The sequence below is a fragment of the Phaseolus vulgaris genome, chromosome 8 (assembly GCF_000499845.2).
Source record: "Phaseolus vulgaris cultivar G19833 chromosome 8, P. vulgaris v2.0, whole genome shotgun sequence".
NCBI classification, from domain to species: domain Eukaryota; kingdom Viridiplantae; phylum Streptophyta; class Magnoliopsida; order Fabales; family Fabaceae; genus Phaseolus; species Phaseolus vulgaris.
The window spans coordinates 13,314,386-13,332,026 of record NC_023752.2 but is presented as its reverse complement, the minus strand read 5'-3'; positions in this window follow the sequence as shown (position 1 = coordinate 13,332,026).

Here is a 17,641-nt window from a genome sequence, read left to right as displayed (position 1 = left end):
TCCCCTTTTACCATCGACCGCTTTGGTAGTAAACTTTTTTAATGAGAATTTCATATATATATATATATATATATATATTATTTTTATTCTTAAATATAAGAAAAATTTAAATATTCTATTTTATTTAATAATACTTTTGCAAACATACGTTATAACTAACTATCTTTACAAGCATATGTTTTGGTATTTTTACATATATTTGCAATCTTATATAAAAATATGTTATATTGGTAAATTTTGTCGATGATTATTTCTTATTTAAAAATTAACTGATTATATTTAGTATTATTTCTCCTCTTAATTCTCCTCTTTTTTTATAAAATTCAATTTTAAGAAATTTCAACCATATACAAAATGACTTGCGGGTAAAAAAAAGTAAGAATTTAAATTAATTCTCAACTTTCATAAATTCTTTTATTTATATACATTCTAATTGTCTATTTTATTTTTAGAATATATAAATTTATTTTTAACATTAACATTGTATTATATGACATCGAGATCTCAATCAACTGACCGAATACTTTTTAGATAATATGTCTGACATAATTTTTATAAACCCAAAAAATATTCTTTAATATAAAATGATTAACATAATCATAATATAAAATAATATTATCTAACTCTGTGATTAACTAAGTGATCTGCCTTAATCTTAACTCAATATCACAGTTCAATCACAATCTTATAAATATTTATCAAAGATTAATGTACACATTAAAATATTTAATATGTCATTACATATTAGCCAAAACTAATATAGCACAATGAGATAAGGAGAAACAAAACTTTCTCAACTTCTTAAAAAACAAACATATAATGGGAACAATTTTTTATTTTTATTTTTTAAATGCAACCATTTGACTATTGATTATTTTATGTCTCTCCTAGGTTGTGGGTGCTTGAAGACAAAACAATACCCACCGCCATTAAACTAAAACTGATGATTAAAACTTTTAATACCCTAATGATGTTGTCTATAAGATTTTGATTTCTTCCTCACTCTTCTTTGCTAGTCATGGAGCAACATATCTAATAGGGGAATAATTTCCAAAGATTATTCAATTGGTAATCAAGTAATCAATTCTTAGAAAAACATATCCAAAGAAGTCCATTATTAATTAAGCTCAACATTCTTGTGGCCACAAGCACTTCCACCTTCTTCAAAATCATAAACAAGATCATGGAAACCATAATTTAGCAACTTTACCCTACAAGAAACAAAATATAATACTTTTAAAATACACTTTCAGTCAACCATTAGTGGACCATGCCAATTGCTATCCAGATTATGACAACCACGCCAATTCTTTTATTCAATTCACCATGTGTTTTACATTTTGGTTTTCCTTTCTCGTGATGTGAAATTAAAATCTATAGTATATATCTATATACTATTTTGTCACTTATTTTATTCAACCTTTTAGCTTCTTTTTTAATATGTTGTCACTTCCATTTATAAATTAATTAAATTATTAACTTTTATTTATGAGACTTTGGTAACCGATAAAATATCACTAATTAATGAAGTCTTAAAAAGGATATAATAAATTATCTTTTTTGTTGAACTAAAGAAAGAAGTGGTGTGGTTGTGAGTGAAGCAAGCATATTACTTTTCTGGAACCGTATTTAAAAGGCAGTCTCTAGTAGTTTTTTCTTCAATTTTTTTTTTCTATATAACATAAGGTTATATATATATATAATATATATATGTAACTATAGTAACTAATTTATTTTCAAAATTGTATTAATAGTTAATTGATTCAAATATTTTTATTATTAAAAACAATTTTCATTCATAATACGATAAAGCTTTTAATTTTCACTACAAAAAATTTATTAAATAAAAATTAATTTAAAAAAAATATATATTTCATTATTATATATAGATTCATTTGGAAATTATTTTACAGATTGAAGATTGTTACTCTTTAAATTATGTATTGTTATTGAATAAGTTTCTTAACTAGTTATTAAACTAATATTTAAAAGTAGTGATCCAAATTTTAATTACTTTAAATTTAGATTATAATTTTTTTTATAATTTTTTTTCAATAGATTTGTCAGCAAGAAGATGAATGGTATGCATTATTTGATCCATTTTTTTTCTTTATCAAATTCCTTTAATTGAAAAAATCACATTTTATGTTGGTTGAACTTTTGTGTCTGTTATTTTTTTTTTATTCTTTTTGAACTAATTAGTTCAACAACAATGAGAAGATATACCTCGATACATTTTTTCCTTATCGATTTCTTTCCATGGAAGAATACATATTTTCTGATATATATATATTCTTTCATACAATATTTCAAAATATATCCCTATTCATAGGGATTTTAAATATATATACAAATATTTAAAACATAATATTCATAATAAAATAAATATTTCATCCTCCAGCTTTTTAATGATAAATTCTATCACCTGTAACATCATCTGCTCCCGTGTAAACACGCGATCACCACACATTAAAGAAAATAACACACAACAAACAATATGGTAATTAGCTATTTTTAAAACTTCTAATATAAATATAACTTTAAACATTCACATAAAATCATCAATTCTCATACATTTCCACATAACCATCAAGTGTATATGAAAATTCACAATTCATTTTTTCTCATGTTAGACTTCTACTGACTCAAACTACATAAACACTTGACTCTACTTCCGGAAGACTTGTGATTTAGCATCCAAAGACTTGCACCTTGTCATTCTACTCACTGTGAAATCCACACAGCCATGCACATAATAATCTCATATGACAGGGTAAATTTATTTAATTTGCTTTGATAAGTTATTTGAAACCTTAGACTTAGCCAAATGAACTTCCTTCGACTCTCACCAACTGGATAACTTCATCTATGTGATTCCATTATATCAGTAGAATCAGGATCGTCTCATTCACAAGACACTCACAAATCAATACACCCTAATAACAATCATAACACGATATTTCCTTTCCTGAAAATACTATCTTGATCACACTTTCACCTCATTCCATATCTTATGTAACACATAAATACACCATTCAATCACATCATATTTTAAACTTTTCTAAACAATCCAAACATATCTCAAAATTCACTTAAACATATAACTAAGTTCCATTAATCATACTTTTAAATAAAATGTATAATTTCTACTTAAAAACAATAAGCAATCATACACTAGGCTTTCAAAAGCAAAAAAAAAATTAATTAGAAAAAAAATTGACTTTAGCAAAAATACACCCACAAGCGACCCAGAAAATTTGGCTTGAACGAAAATGGACTAGAAAATAGCTAAGAATTTAACCCATTTTCGCTTGAATGAGATCCTATTTTGTTTGAGCGAATATGAACCAGAGAACACTTAATATTTTCATTCAAATTGTTATTTTTATCAAATATACTAAACCAAAGTAACAAAGTCTCTGCTAGAGTTGAATAATTACTCCAAATTAACATCAAATACCAATACTTAACAACATTATCCTTTAAGTGATTCATCAAACTATTTAAATACATTCATTTACTTATTTAAATAAAAAAATAATATAATTTTATAACATCTATCATATATAAGATTTCACATTCAAATCTCAATCAACTTCTAATGTACTTAAAATAAACAATCCTGCAAGAAAGTTTGAAATTGGTGACCACGTCACTTCCACAAACAAATCTTCTAACTTAGGGTTTTATTGGAAATTAAGGCTAGCTTCCCCTGCCTGAACTTGAGCAAATGCTCACTAAGAGTTCCAAATCTACCAAAAGGTCAAGGGTAGCTTTACCTGCACCATAGAGTTCTGATAAAAAAATCTAATTATATCACTAGGACTCTAAGCTTATAGAGATTCACCTTGAAGATAAAAGAGTCACATGCAAAACAAAGACAGAGACAACCTAACAAGGTCAATATTTGACACTGAGAGAATAACGAAAATGAACTTACTCTATCAGAGATTCTGATCGGGCAATCTTGTAGTATTCACTATCAGGAGTCTGATGGCAGACTTCGATCGTCAAACTGATGAGTGAGGAGATCAAAATCTTAGAGAGAAGGAAGAGGAAAGGAAAAAAAAGGAGATTTTAGAGAGATGATGGTTCTTTTAAAATGAAACTTGAATAACTAAATTTCTATTTTTATGTTCTTTTAACTTTAATAATAAAATATTAAGGTACCATTTTAATTGTACCACTTCTACTCTAAGACTATTTTTCTCGGTCCTTACATTCTTCATTCATTTTTTGGTTTAACACAAATTTTCATGTTGTCCAAAATGTTTATTTTATTTGTAAATTTTTTTGAAACAATATTTTTTTATTTTTTTTGCATTTAGCTTAAAATTGTTTAAAATTTTCTATATATGGATTACACTTTTGTGATTCTTAAATATTTTTAATTTTTTTTTGTGCTAGATAAGAGAAATACTTTCAGTAGGCATTGTTACCACTTCAAGAAAAAAAATGGTTTTAGCAGGGGTTTATTTTTACATTATACAGGGTTAAAACCTCTATTAAGTCATTTACCCAAGGTTGCAGTTCCCTTGCTAAACCATCATTGGGAAATGTGTTCCCTGAGATTTTTTTAAATCTCAAGAAGAGTCTTCCAGAAGCCCTGTTAAATACCATGGGTTTAAGAACTTTCATAAAATATCACGAGTTTCAATATTTTCGTAAAATGACTTGTCATTTGAAAGAACCTTTAACCCCATTTCTCAACAATATCCAACAATCCTCCTAATTTCTTTCTTCCACCGTAGACACACTACTCTCTGACACAGGCTCAATGGCTGCCGTCGACAGTCCTAGCAAAGAATCATAATTCAACCACACTTATGTCTATTATATCTAAGGAGAAGAAACATAAATAAGTCATTATCTTCTTCTTACTCCAATATTGTTTCTTCCATCACCTTACTACCCCAACTCGGTCACAAGTCAGTGTTATCTAGCTCGATAATAATTAGTGTTTATCAATGCTTTTATATATCGCAATTAATTGCATTATCTATCATATGTGGGTTTCAAAGTCATGTGTGTTCTTGGCTAAAGAGTGCAAGAACATATTGCAAGGAGAAATTAACTTTATTACTTGTCATTTTCACAATGAATTAATTATTAGATGTATTTTTAAATAAAGACCTTAATTCAAAATATTTCAAAATTATGAGAATTAAATATTAACAATTATAACTAAAACTAAAATTGCACATAAAATATACCTACATCAAAAGCTAAAACAAAATAAGTTAGAATTTTTGAAGTATGAGCTCGTAACAAAAAAAATTTAAGAATTATATAAACCAACTACCATAAATCATAAAACATATGCAAATACTTTTGAAATACTTATTATCCAATATTAGTTGTTGAAATACTTATTATCCAAAGTTATTTTGTTGAGTTTTTAAAATAAAATTTTGAAACTTTAAAACATTTATTTGTACGGTAAAGTTACACTTTCAAAATTTAAAAAAATTTAGTTATAAAATATATAAAAATATATTAAAACTATATATTTTTTAATTATTTATTTATAAATAGATTTAATTATATTTATTTATTGAAGTTTGAAAAATCTAGGGTGTTCTTTGAAAAATCTAGAGTGTTATTTATTGAGGTTTTGCAATAAATTTTTAAAATACTTTGTTATGTTGGTGAGGTTTTAAAATAAACCTTTAAAATTTAATAAAAGTTAAAAAAACCTCTATTATTTTGATGTGATTTTAAAATAATCTTTTAAAATTTAACATGGTTGAAAAATCTCCATTACTTTACTGAGATTTTAGGATAATTTTGTAACTTATAAAAGGTTAAAATAAATTTCGTTAATTAAATCATTTTTCTAGAGTTATATTAACTTTTGCTTAATCATTTTTATTAGAACCATTTTATAAAACATTTTTTTTTCTCGTAGTGTGCTTAATGATTTTTACGTCTACTTTTGTTGTCACTCCAAATTTTTTGAAAACACGTCCTTTCATGTACGCCCTTACGTATTGTAGCATAGCCGTCTCTTATCACTGTTTTCCAAACCTCTTTAAAAGCTGTTTCATTGATTATTAAACTCGTTCAAAATCTTTCCTTATCATATATATATTATTGTATTTTTGTCATTGTGATAATGGTATTTATTTCAAACTATTTTCGTGACTCTTTTAATTAAACATACAAAATTATTAAATAATAATTAATTTTAAAAATAAAAAATAATTAATAAACTTAGATACTATTTTATAAATTAAAAAAATATTGATATTTAAAATAATTTCTATTATTAAACAAAATTTTAATTTATTTTTAACTATCAAAATTTTAACTACTATACCAAAATTTTTAAATAGATATGATGTATATATATAATAATTATTTAATTTTACATTTTGACTAAAATAATATAATAGTCTATGCAAACAAAAATTCAAATACAATAATACACTTAGGTGAAAATTTCAAGGAGTGATATATAATCTAATTTACAAAAAGTTAATAAATAAAAGTTGAAAAAAGTCTCTATCCTTTCTAGAATTCCACCCTCAAGCACGTAGGGCCTCATCGGAGTCATGTGCAAGCATTCTCAAGCACCACTCTTACTAGAGCCAACCTCAACTTGCCACCAACAACTAAAGTTACAATATAGAGTTAATATATTTTTTTTCCTGTGTTGAAGTTGGTTTATATTAAGCACGATAGAAAATCATATTACACTCATATTTAATTAAGAATTTATAGTATGAATTGCACTGCAAAAAATAATCAAATTATTTTACTTTTATTCTAGTATAACTTAATATAACAAACAAGTTAATAATTTCATCCCAACTAACAACATTACACAATTAAAGTGACTAAGAACTTTAATGAAGGTCTTTAATGAAGGTCGAATTTTCATATAGTTAACTTACACTTTATTGAAAATATAGTCAAATTATTATTATTATCTTTTTTTTATTAGTAATAAAAAATTATATAAATGGGAGTATTAGGGTACTCCAACTCATACACACAAAAATTCACTCTAGTTAAGGAAAAGGGTGGCAAAAAGCATAAATCTAGATCAACAACAAGGACTCAAACCTTACATGCGGATAATTAAACAAAAAACAAAACAATCCAGTATACCGTCAGGCATAAAACTACCTCAATATATTACAAGAAATCTTCATTGCACCACCTTTCTTTCCACCCAACAACAAAAATACTACATTGATATTGGTTGTAGCCCTATTCAGATCCACACTTCCATTCATACAACCAATTTTTAATGTTATCATTCAAAACATTGCATACCATCCAAAGATTTCAGAGTCCCTTCTATTATGTGCTTGCTTTGGCTGTGTCCTTGAATAGGAGCGCTTGTACATGAAAATCATACAAAGACCATTCAATGCGAAGAGTTTAAACATACATATAAATTAGTACACCAATCAAAATAAGAAAATTTTGATTTCGAAAATTTATAGTTAACCCATGCCCAAACCTTCATTTGAGCCACAGTAAAAATTTCAATAAGATCCACTGTATTTTTGAAAACAAAACAATTTCTCTGATTCCAGATACCCATATTATAGCCATCCACATGGATTTCCAAATGTTATTTCCCACACTATTAATGTCATCAAACCAATTTGTTCAAAGTGTTTTTTTCAACTCTATCATCATGTATAAATAATCTACCCACCCACGCATCAGTCATATATCACACCTTAGAAGCCACTTTACAAGTAAAGAATAAATGATTTACACTTTTCGGAATAATCACACACATAACACACATCTCCCCACTAGTTTGAATCCCTCTAATAATAAGATTATCATAAGTTGCAATTTTCCCTATTAAGACACGCCATGCAAAAAAGTGTGTTGACGACAAAGCTTTTAAATCCCAAAAGTATTTAAAATTAAAACTATGAATGTAAAGTGGTTGCACATTCATTAATTTTAAGAGAATTGCGTAAGCAGATTTCACAGAATAATTATTTGATGATTCCCCCGGCCAAGACCATTCATCTACCCTATTTGCATCTAGAGAGTCAATTTTTAGTTCCTTCATGAGAGCACTAACATGTTTGTATTCCCACTGGAACCATTCTCTTCTCCATGATAATTGCCAGCACCATTGATTCTCTTCCCACACCTTATATTGCATCAGAAACCCCTCTTTATTTACTGAATTCAAAATCAGCCTAAGATATTTATCTTTAAGGGTGCCATTTCCTACTCACCTATCAGTACAAAACATAATTTTACTCCTTCTACCACTCTTCCACCTCCTATTTATGTCAAACTAGTTATTTTGGATTTCCCCCACAACTTTTCTTAATATCTTTCCACCAGCAAGATTCATACTTGGAACTACTAATGTCTTCCAATCCTTTTCAAGACCCATACTTGGAATCCTGAGTCTTTTTCCAGAGTCCTAAATCCTCACATCCTAATCTCCATTTCTATTTCCCTAGGAGGGTAGAACTAAAAAAGTGTTATAACTTTGATGCCCAAACCCCCTAGAGATCGATGATTACATAAGTAACCCCATTTAACTAGGATATTTTCCTTTCATCACCTCCCCGACCCCACAAAAAGTTCCTTTGTGTTCTTGTAATTACGTTTGCCACACCTGGGGGGATGTTAAACAAGGAGAGATAATATAGAGGAACAACAGTAAGCACAAATTTTATCAATGTGACTCTACCTTGCCAAAGTGGAAGCTTACTCCTAATCTTGAGAATCGCATTATTCAAAAAAGACTTTTTTATGTGATTGTTCCCCACTAGGTATGTAAAGGGCACCCCCATAATGTTACAATTTAGGATTGTAGAGTATCTTTGGATATCTATGTTATGCACACCTATCAATCTTGCTTTTTCTAAAATTCACCTTCAAACTTGAAGCAAGTTCAAAACATCTCAATGCACACTTTATTGGTATGATTCCTCACAAAAAAATATTGTATCATCAACAAACTACAACATGCTGACATCCACTTGGTCTTTTCCTACCTTAACCCTGTCATATAAACCTTTTTCTTGGGCCACTCTCATAACACCCGCCAATCCTTCAGCCAGGATAAGGAACAAGAAAGGTGCTTGTGGATCCCCCTGTCTTAGTCCCTTCGACGGGTGGAATTGTTCAGTTGGGCTACCATTGTCTAGGATGAATATAGTTGATGACTCAAGACAACTTCTAATCCACTTAATCCACATTATATATACTAGTGTTTTGTTGGGACTACCAAAACCCACCCTTAGGTTATGAAAACTACGCACATCAATTTCCAGCATCATACTCCACAATCTAAGACCTCCAAACAATTATCACAACACAAACAATATTCACTCACTAGTGGAAACTTACTAAACGACAATCCCTTACGACAATAATTTTAGGAGTTGTCAAATTTAAATTCATGGTATTTTTAACTTTATTTTGGCGTTTGCTTTGAAAGTATCATTACATTTCTAATTATGAGTAGATTCTATGTGTATTTATTTGTTTGTATCATTATTATTTTTCTTCTTTTTTTTCATATTTTTTCGCTTCTCGTCGATTGCATAATTGTAACTGATCATCATCATCATTATTGTTGATTGTCCACCATGAAAGTTGTGACTTGTCATTGTGAACAGTCTGTTTGTTCATGCTTATTGTTGTTCTTACTATTGTGTCGCATTCACTCTTATAGTTGGTTGAGTGTTGTCATCTTACCATTGTCACTACGCATTACTTTGTTGTTGTCATTGTCACCACTTTGCACTAGCACTATCCCTTCCATTTCAAAATCCATGTTAGTGTATTCCTTGTTTTAAATTTTTATTTTTTTTAAAGATTGTTGTGCATTAGATAATTGTTTTTAACTCATATTTGAATTATATTTTGACTATAATGTAATTTTATATTAGTAATCTTTTAAATGCACTGGTATTGGATTTGACGGTGTCAAACTCCAACAAATTAATTTTTTTTAAATGTTCATATTTTAAGCCTTATGTTGTCAACATTTTGGAAAAAGTATGAAAACTTGAAATTACGAATCTCAAAATATATATATTTTTTTAATTTTGTAAACTCATAAGAGTTTTCTTAGGTGACATTAAAGTTGTAGTTTTTTGTTTGAGATTTCATATAAAAATTGTGTTAGATCAACATGAGCAACTTATTTTATTAATTTATACAATACATTAGGCTTTAAATATTACAATAGTTTTTACTTTTTTTTTAAATTTTACTTTTTACTTATGGACTTTGTTTTAAAATTCTTGACATTTGACATTTGCAATACTTTTTATATATTTAATTTCATTATATTGTTTTTCATTTAGCGAGACAAACAACAAAAAAATAAACAATTCTTTAAAAAAAAATGGAATTCAATGACGATTAGGACTAGAACTTTTGTTGTATGTGAACCTACAACAAGACTTCATGTTAACAATCATTATTTTAGGTCCACATAGACAACAATTTGTACATAAAAGTTCTCGTATGTGCTTGATATGAAGATGGTCTCAACCGTCATCGAAAACCTCTATTTTTAGTGACAATTAGATCAATGATGAATAAGAAATCGTTGTTAGTATTCACAAGAAAGTGTCATTAAAGATATTTTTTTACAGTAGTGACTCTTTACTCTCAAACAAAATTGTGAATGTAATAACATGACCTAACAATTTTTTTATGTAACTACATGTTATAAGAAGATATACATATAAACTAAGAGGGGATTGAATAGAGTAAATAAAAAATATATGATTTTTCTAAATATTTTGAAAGGTTTTTTTAACCATAGAGAAAGTAGTACGGATGAGGTTTTGAAATAGATTAAGAAAATCATCCACTAAAACTTTTATAAAAATATTCTTTCTTTGAAGTAAAACAATTAAGTTTATATTTATTCACTTAATCATACCTACATCTAGTTTTTCTTTACTAACTATAAAAAAATTCACTAATTAAACTTATTATACTTTTGGCTTACAACTATTCTCTTTTACACTCCTGATGCACACTAATTAAAGACTTTCTCCAAATATTAAAGTTTTCTTTATTAAGTCACCTATATATATTTACAAATAATAAATTATTTTTTAAAACTAAATACAAAGATTCAACTAAATTAATAAATTAAATATAATATTTTTAATGATGAATAGTGTCATACAATACAACTTTAATTAGTTAATTAATATTTTTAATGGGATAAATTAAAAGAATTATTACATCTACAGGTTAAGTTACTTCCTTATAACTAATGATTGAAACTTAATGTATAATGTATAGGTGTTAAAGATTTAAGTTGTCATCCAATATATATTTGTATCTTTTAAATAATATATAATATAACTTTTAATTTAAAATATTTCTTAATTTTAGATTTTAATTTAAAAAATGGGTCAGTAAACTAGCTCATTCGTCAACTCGCTTTATCATCTTAATAATTTAATTTACTGTCATGACATAAAATAAATACGAAAGTGTGTAAGTGTGATAGAGAGAAGAGAAACACATAATTTAATTTTAATTTAATTTTTATCTTAATTATAGTTCTTTATCATTTTAAGAGTTTTTCTTCTTTCAAGTATTATATATATATATATATATATAATTTCTGTTGAAAAATCTAAGTGAATATTATTAATAAGTCTTTCAAACACATTATTTTTATTTACAAAGCTAAAAAATATGAAATCTTATTAAAAAAATTGAGAATTAATGTCATTCGTAACATTTGATAGTTTCGGGCTATTTAAGGAATATATAGCGTTTTCCTTTTATTTAATAAAATTGCCCTTGAAAAACTAAATGAATCTCTAAACGCGTTAGGTTAGGTAAAATTTATAATTCAGAAGAAAAGGTTAAATTTATAAAACATAAACTTAATAATTAAATGACGTATTAATTTATTCTCTCTAAATATATATCTATTTTAAAATGTTTAAAATAAAACATTAAGAAAGTATTTCTTATCAACATTTTTTATTAATTTATTTGTAAATCTTTCATCTTTTGGTTGGCACTTGTAAACCCTTATACATCACCTTTAGCACCTTTATAATCTGAAGTTTTTTTTTATATAGCAACAAGACTGAATTAAATTAGTAAGATGAATAAGAAAACTTCATCAATGAATCAATGATATGAATGAAGAATATATAAATGATTTTTTTATTATTTATTTTTAATAGTATTACCACTCTGTAATAGTCTGAGCATTATGAAAAGCATGCACCAGAAATCTCTAAAACACAGTCCAAATGTGTGTCCACAAGATGTCCACAAATGCACCAGCAGTGGTTGCCATGGTAGACCAATCACCATGCTTCAATCAGTTTCAATAACGAATAATTAAATTTCCACTACCATCACTGTTCATCCCATCCCACAAACTAAAAGCTTAAGATGTTACCAAATACTTATATTCTTAATTCCTATATAATTAGGGTTTTGATTGTAGTTTTTTATTCTGCTGTAGGTTTTACTTTTGTATAATTACATCATTAGGATTATTAAATTTTTAAGAAAATCTGATTGATAATTTTGTATTTCTTTAAAGTCAAAGCTTTGACAGTGAAGTAGGTTCCATTGAAGAACACATGTGAACTGTGTCAGAATTAGCCATTTCAAATGCGCAATTTCATGAATGGTGGATACTGAATGCGCAATTTCAAATTAAAATATTATATTCATATTATTAAACCATTTAATAATTTATATTTTTTTATATATCTCTTTCCATTATCTATAAAATATTTATATATATAAACAAGATTCTTTTTTACGTTTTCTAATTTTATTCTTTCTAATATTAAAATATAATAAATTTGATAGTTATTTATTTTAAACTGAAAATTTAAATTTTTTAAAAAATAGAAAAATTTAAATATAAAAAAAACCTTATTTTTTTACAATTTTATCCTTTAAATAAATATTTTTTTAAATTCAAAATAATTTTTCTCAATAAAAAAATCACCTACACAATAAAAAATTCATATACAATAAAATTAAGAAAAATATTTATTTTTATAATTAATTTTAATAAAAATATTTTTATAATTTAATAATATAATTTATTTCAATAGTTATAATAATAATTTTTTGTCAAAATAGAAAAAAAAAGATTATTAATCTTTTAATAAAAAATTATTTATTTATTTAATAAAATAAATAATTGAATAATTTATTTTTATTTCAAAATAGTTAAATCATTTATCTTTTTAGAAAAAAAATTATATATAATAATTTACCCTTTAACATATATAATTTATTTTTTAAAAAATAATATACTTAATAATTGTTATAATTTAATAAATAAATTACTTAACCCAAATTTTACCTGTTATAAATTGTAGGTAAACTCAAATAGAGTTTTCATTTTAATATGTGAATAGAAATATATAATAAAATTTGTAATGACATTTGTAAATTTATGTCATATATTAATTTAATAAAATTATAACTACTATAAACTTATAATACAATATCTATAACAAAGATAACACAACAAACTTTTAAAGATGTTTAAAAGATACGGACACCTATACAGTGTGCATTTTTATATTATGTGTGCATTTTTATATTATGTTGATGTAAAAAAACTATGCTACCTAGAAAGATTGGTATAATCAATGATTAAGGATGTTGCCCTAATAGAAGAAGAATAATTAAAATTTCATACAGAGCATTTAATACACAAGTCCATATTCAAGATTGTCAGATGTAGAAAGACGTACATTCAAAAAGTTTAAGCGCTTAGCAACCAAAAGCTATCTCTCAATTATATTCCTCAGTGGTTACCTAAAGCCAACTTTCAAGAAAAAGAATGTAGTGTCAAATCTCTAGATCCAAACAAGTTTCAAAGAGAACATTATGAGTGTTCATGTAGCTAACCAGAAGAGAGTATTTAACCTTGTATTTGTTGAATGCAACCCCTCCCTACTGAGCTAGACTTGTAATTGATGATCATACCATCATGCAAACTTTATATCTTAGTTACGAGTGACTATTGGGAAAGAATACTCAATTGAGTTAGGAGTGACTAGGGAAAGAATGTTGAGTTGAGTTAAGAGTGACTTGGGAAAAAAATACTTAGTTGAGTATGAAGTGGTTGGGAAAAGAATACATTGTTGAACCAAGAGTAACTTGGAAAAGAATACTCAACGGGGTCAACCAACAATGGCTAGGAGCCGAAAGAATACTCATTGAGCTAAGATTGATTTGTGAAAATAATACTTGAGAGGTTAGCTAGTAGTGACTACGAACTCAATCAATACTCAAAATGTGGTTCACAAAAATAGTGTACTTAATGACTATTGATCGAGAACTGAATGTAATATGTTACAATAAATGAATCATTATAAATTGATGTGTGTATTTTCTCTCTTTCATATCTATATTATATTACATGTTATCATCATACCTATTAATTGAAGAATGAAAACTCCTTTTTTAAACATATATATTTAAAATGCATTAGTCTATAAAATTAATTAAGTTATAAAATAGTGTCTATTATACTCCATCAAATAATATTTGTCAAATTGGTTGACAAACAAAATTATCAACTGAATAATTAGTATCAAAAGATATTTATGAAAAAATGTTAATTAATTAAAACACAATTCACTCATCTTTTCTTATGTTTTTTAATTCACAAGTAGAGAAATGACTTTGTACTATAATTAAGTCTAAAAAAACTAATTTAAATTCTGTCAAGAAATTGAGTAATATTTACATAAAATATTTAATGAAAATTGAACATTAATTATGATTTTTTAATAATTTTTTTATTTATACTGATTCTTTTGTGAAACCAATATTAATGTACTTACACTATCATCCAATTACAATTCATAATTGATTTATATTTTATGTTACATATATGATGCTTTTGTAATTAGATAATTGTGTAAAGCTATTTCAATGTAATTTTTTTTTCTTATTTTATACATTCATATTAAGATGATTTTATTTATTTTGTTGAGAATTAATTTGAATAGTTTTTTGGAATTTGAAAATTAAGGATTGAAATTAACTATTAGAATGGTTTTATATACAATTGAAACATAAAGCAATAAATAACACATTTAAAAGTAAACACAGTATATTTACACATTTATTGTATTTAAAAAACTTAAACTCCCACAATTAATAAACATTCTTGAAAAACTAAAATCAAAATTATCGCATTGTTGTATTAGCTCACCAACAAGTATTTTATCATATCAATATTATTTGTTTATGTGTTGCAAATATTGCTGTCACTTTATAAAATAAAGAAATAATATTAATTTTTATATTCTTTTATTAAGAGCAAATAAATTTATTACATATTTCAACTGATAGTCTAACCAATGCAATATTTATTAAGTTGAATTTAGTTGCTAAATTAATCTTAAAAATTAAAACTAATTTTGATGTAACCCATGTCACTTACATCATATATAAGATTATTTGATATATACATAAATCCATCTATTCCTATTTGGACCTCAAATTTAATATATTATTACTCACTATTATCATTTTTATTTTGGTTTTTTCTTTTTTCTTTTTCTATAAATATATTTTTGAAGTAATTTCGATTGAAACAAAATCTGCTTGTTATAGACACTCTCGTTATATAAACTCAAATATTAGTTTACTACCTTGTAGATAAAATTGGATTTTTCTTTTAGTTAACAATTGAAATTATAATTGGATTAGATTAAGTCAGATTGAATAATTAAGCAAAATATTGTTATTTAACTATACTTTTTAGTTTGAAAATATATATGAATGGGTATTTACTTTCTAAAGAAATCACTTTATACATTTTTTTATCCTTTAAATTGGTCAATCTGTAGTATAAAATTACATTGGTGACTTTTAGATATGTAATTATGAAATATGAAAAAGAAATGGGATTAATTCATAAACAAATTTTAGAGATGCACAAAACAAGTGTGGAATGAAATTGGGCCTGTTTTATTGGGCCAGACTGCTCTTCTCTTTATTCCTAACATGCTTTGTTTCATTTGGATTATTATCTACTACTAACCATTTTCCAACAATATATTATAAATTTTTCTTTTGGTCTAATACTGATAATGTCATTGAACAATTACATAAATAATAATTACAAAATTTGTAATACCAATAAATAATAATATTAACAAAAAAACTTCAATATCCGATGCATTGTCTGTTTTGGAGGTAGGTGGTTCGTCATGATTTTGTCTTTAAAAGGTATATCGGTGGGTTGGAAAAGGAAGATGTATTTAAACTGTCATTGACTTCGACTCCTAAGCGATATGAGACTATATATTGGCTATACCGGAACATTGAGGTCGGATTTGAGGTCAAAACACTGGTGTTGTCTGTGGGGATCGTAAATTCTTTCCCGGAATCGTAAACTCTTTCCCTTAGCCCCTGATTGGAGACTATTGTTCCGATATGATCAATATATAGTCCTATATCGTTTAAAAATCGAGATAAAAAATAGGTTAAATACACTTTCCTTCTCCAATCCACCAATATTTTTTTAAAAATAAAACTGTAACAGACCACCGAAGTCTAAAGCGAAAAATATCTCAGTAATTAACCATAATAATAGTATCTATTGACTATACTATTTCTTAAGTCACAAATATGTTAACACTATTAATTTTGAATGCCTTACCAATTTGATTATGACGAAAGAGATTTAAAATAAAAATTAAAGATGAAAAAAAAAACTGATTCAGAGATTTAACTTGCGCAGTCATAAAAATTATAAGAAAATAAAAACCACGTCTTAAGCTATATAATAAGTTTGTTTTAATCTTCAATTTTTATTTAAATAATCTTTGTATAGAATTATTTCTTCCATATATAAAACGTATTATTATTATTTTTTTCTGCAATTATTCCATTCAATTTTTATTTGTTGATATCTCTCATCAAATAAATAGATAAAAAAAAATTAAAATACATTTTAAAAAATTCATCTTTTTATAGATTTTTAATTATAATATTTAATAATGAATTAAATTTATTTATAAACCTTTTGAAAAATATGAATTTGTTCTTTATATTTTTTTAATTATCATATTTAATAATAACTTAAATTAATTTTAAAAATATTAACACACAAGCATAATGAGACGTGCTTTTCACTTCTACTACTTTATATACAAAGAAAAATTATTATTTTTCTCTAATTTTATTTTGTTTTTATAATTTCTAAGTTCTTCTCTTTCGCATTTCATTTATTCTCTCATTAGTCTATTAGCTCAAATTTATTTGATATTTAAATATCTTAAATAATATCTCAAATTTAAATCAAACAATATATATATATATATATATATATATAATTATCTCATTTTGTGTCTCAAAATCTATCCCTCTTCATAGACATTTTAAATATTTTCATAAAGTTAAAACAAAATAATCATTTCCATCCTCCAACTTTTTACTTAGGAGCTCTATCACATGTAGCATCATCTACTCTCGTGTAAATACACGATCATCACATATTAAGTAAAATAAACACAATACAAACAATAGGGTAAACTAACTATTTTTAAAATTAAATTTCTAATATAAATATAACTTTAAATATCAACATAAAACCATCCATTCTCATGCATTTTCACAAAACCATCAAGTGTCTATCATAATTCATAATTCATCT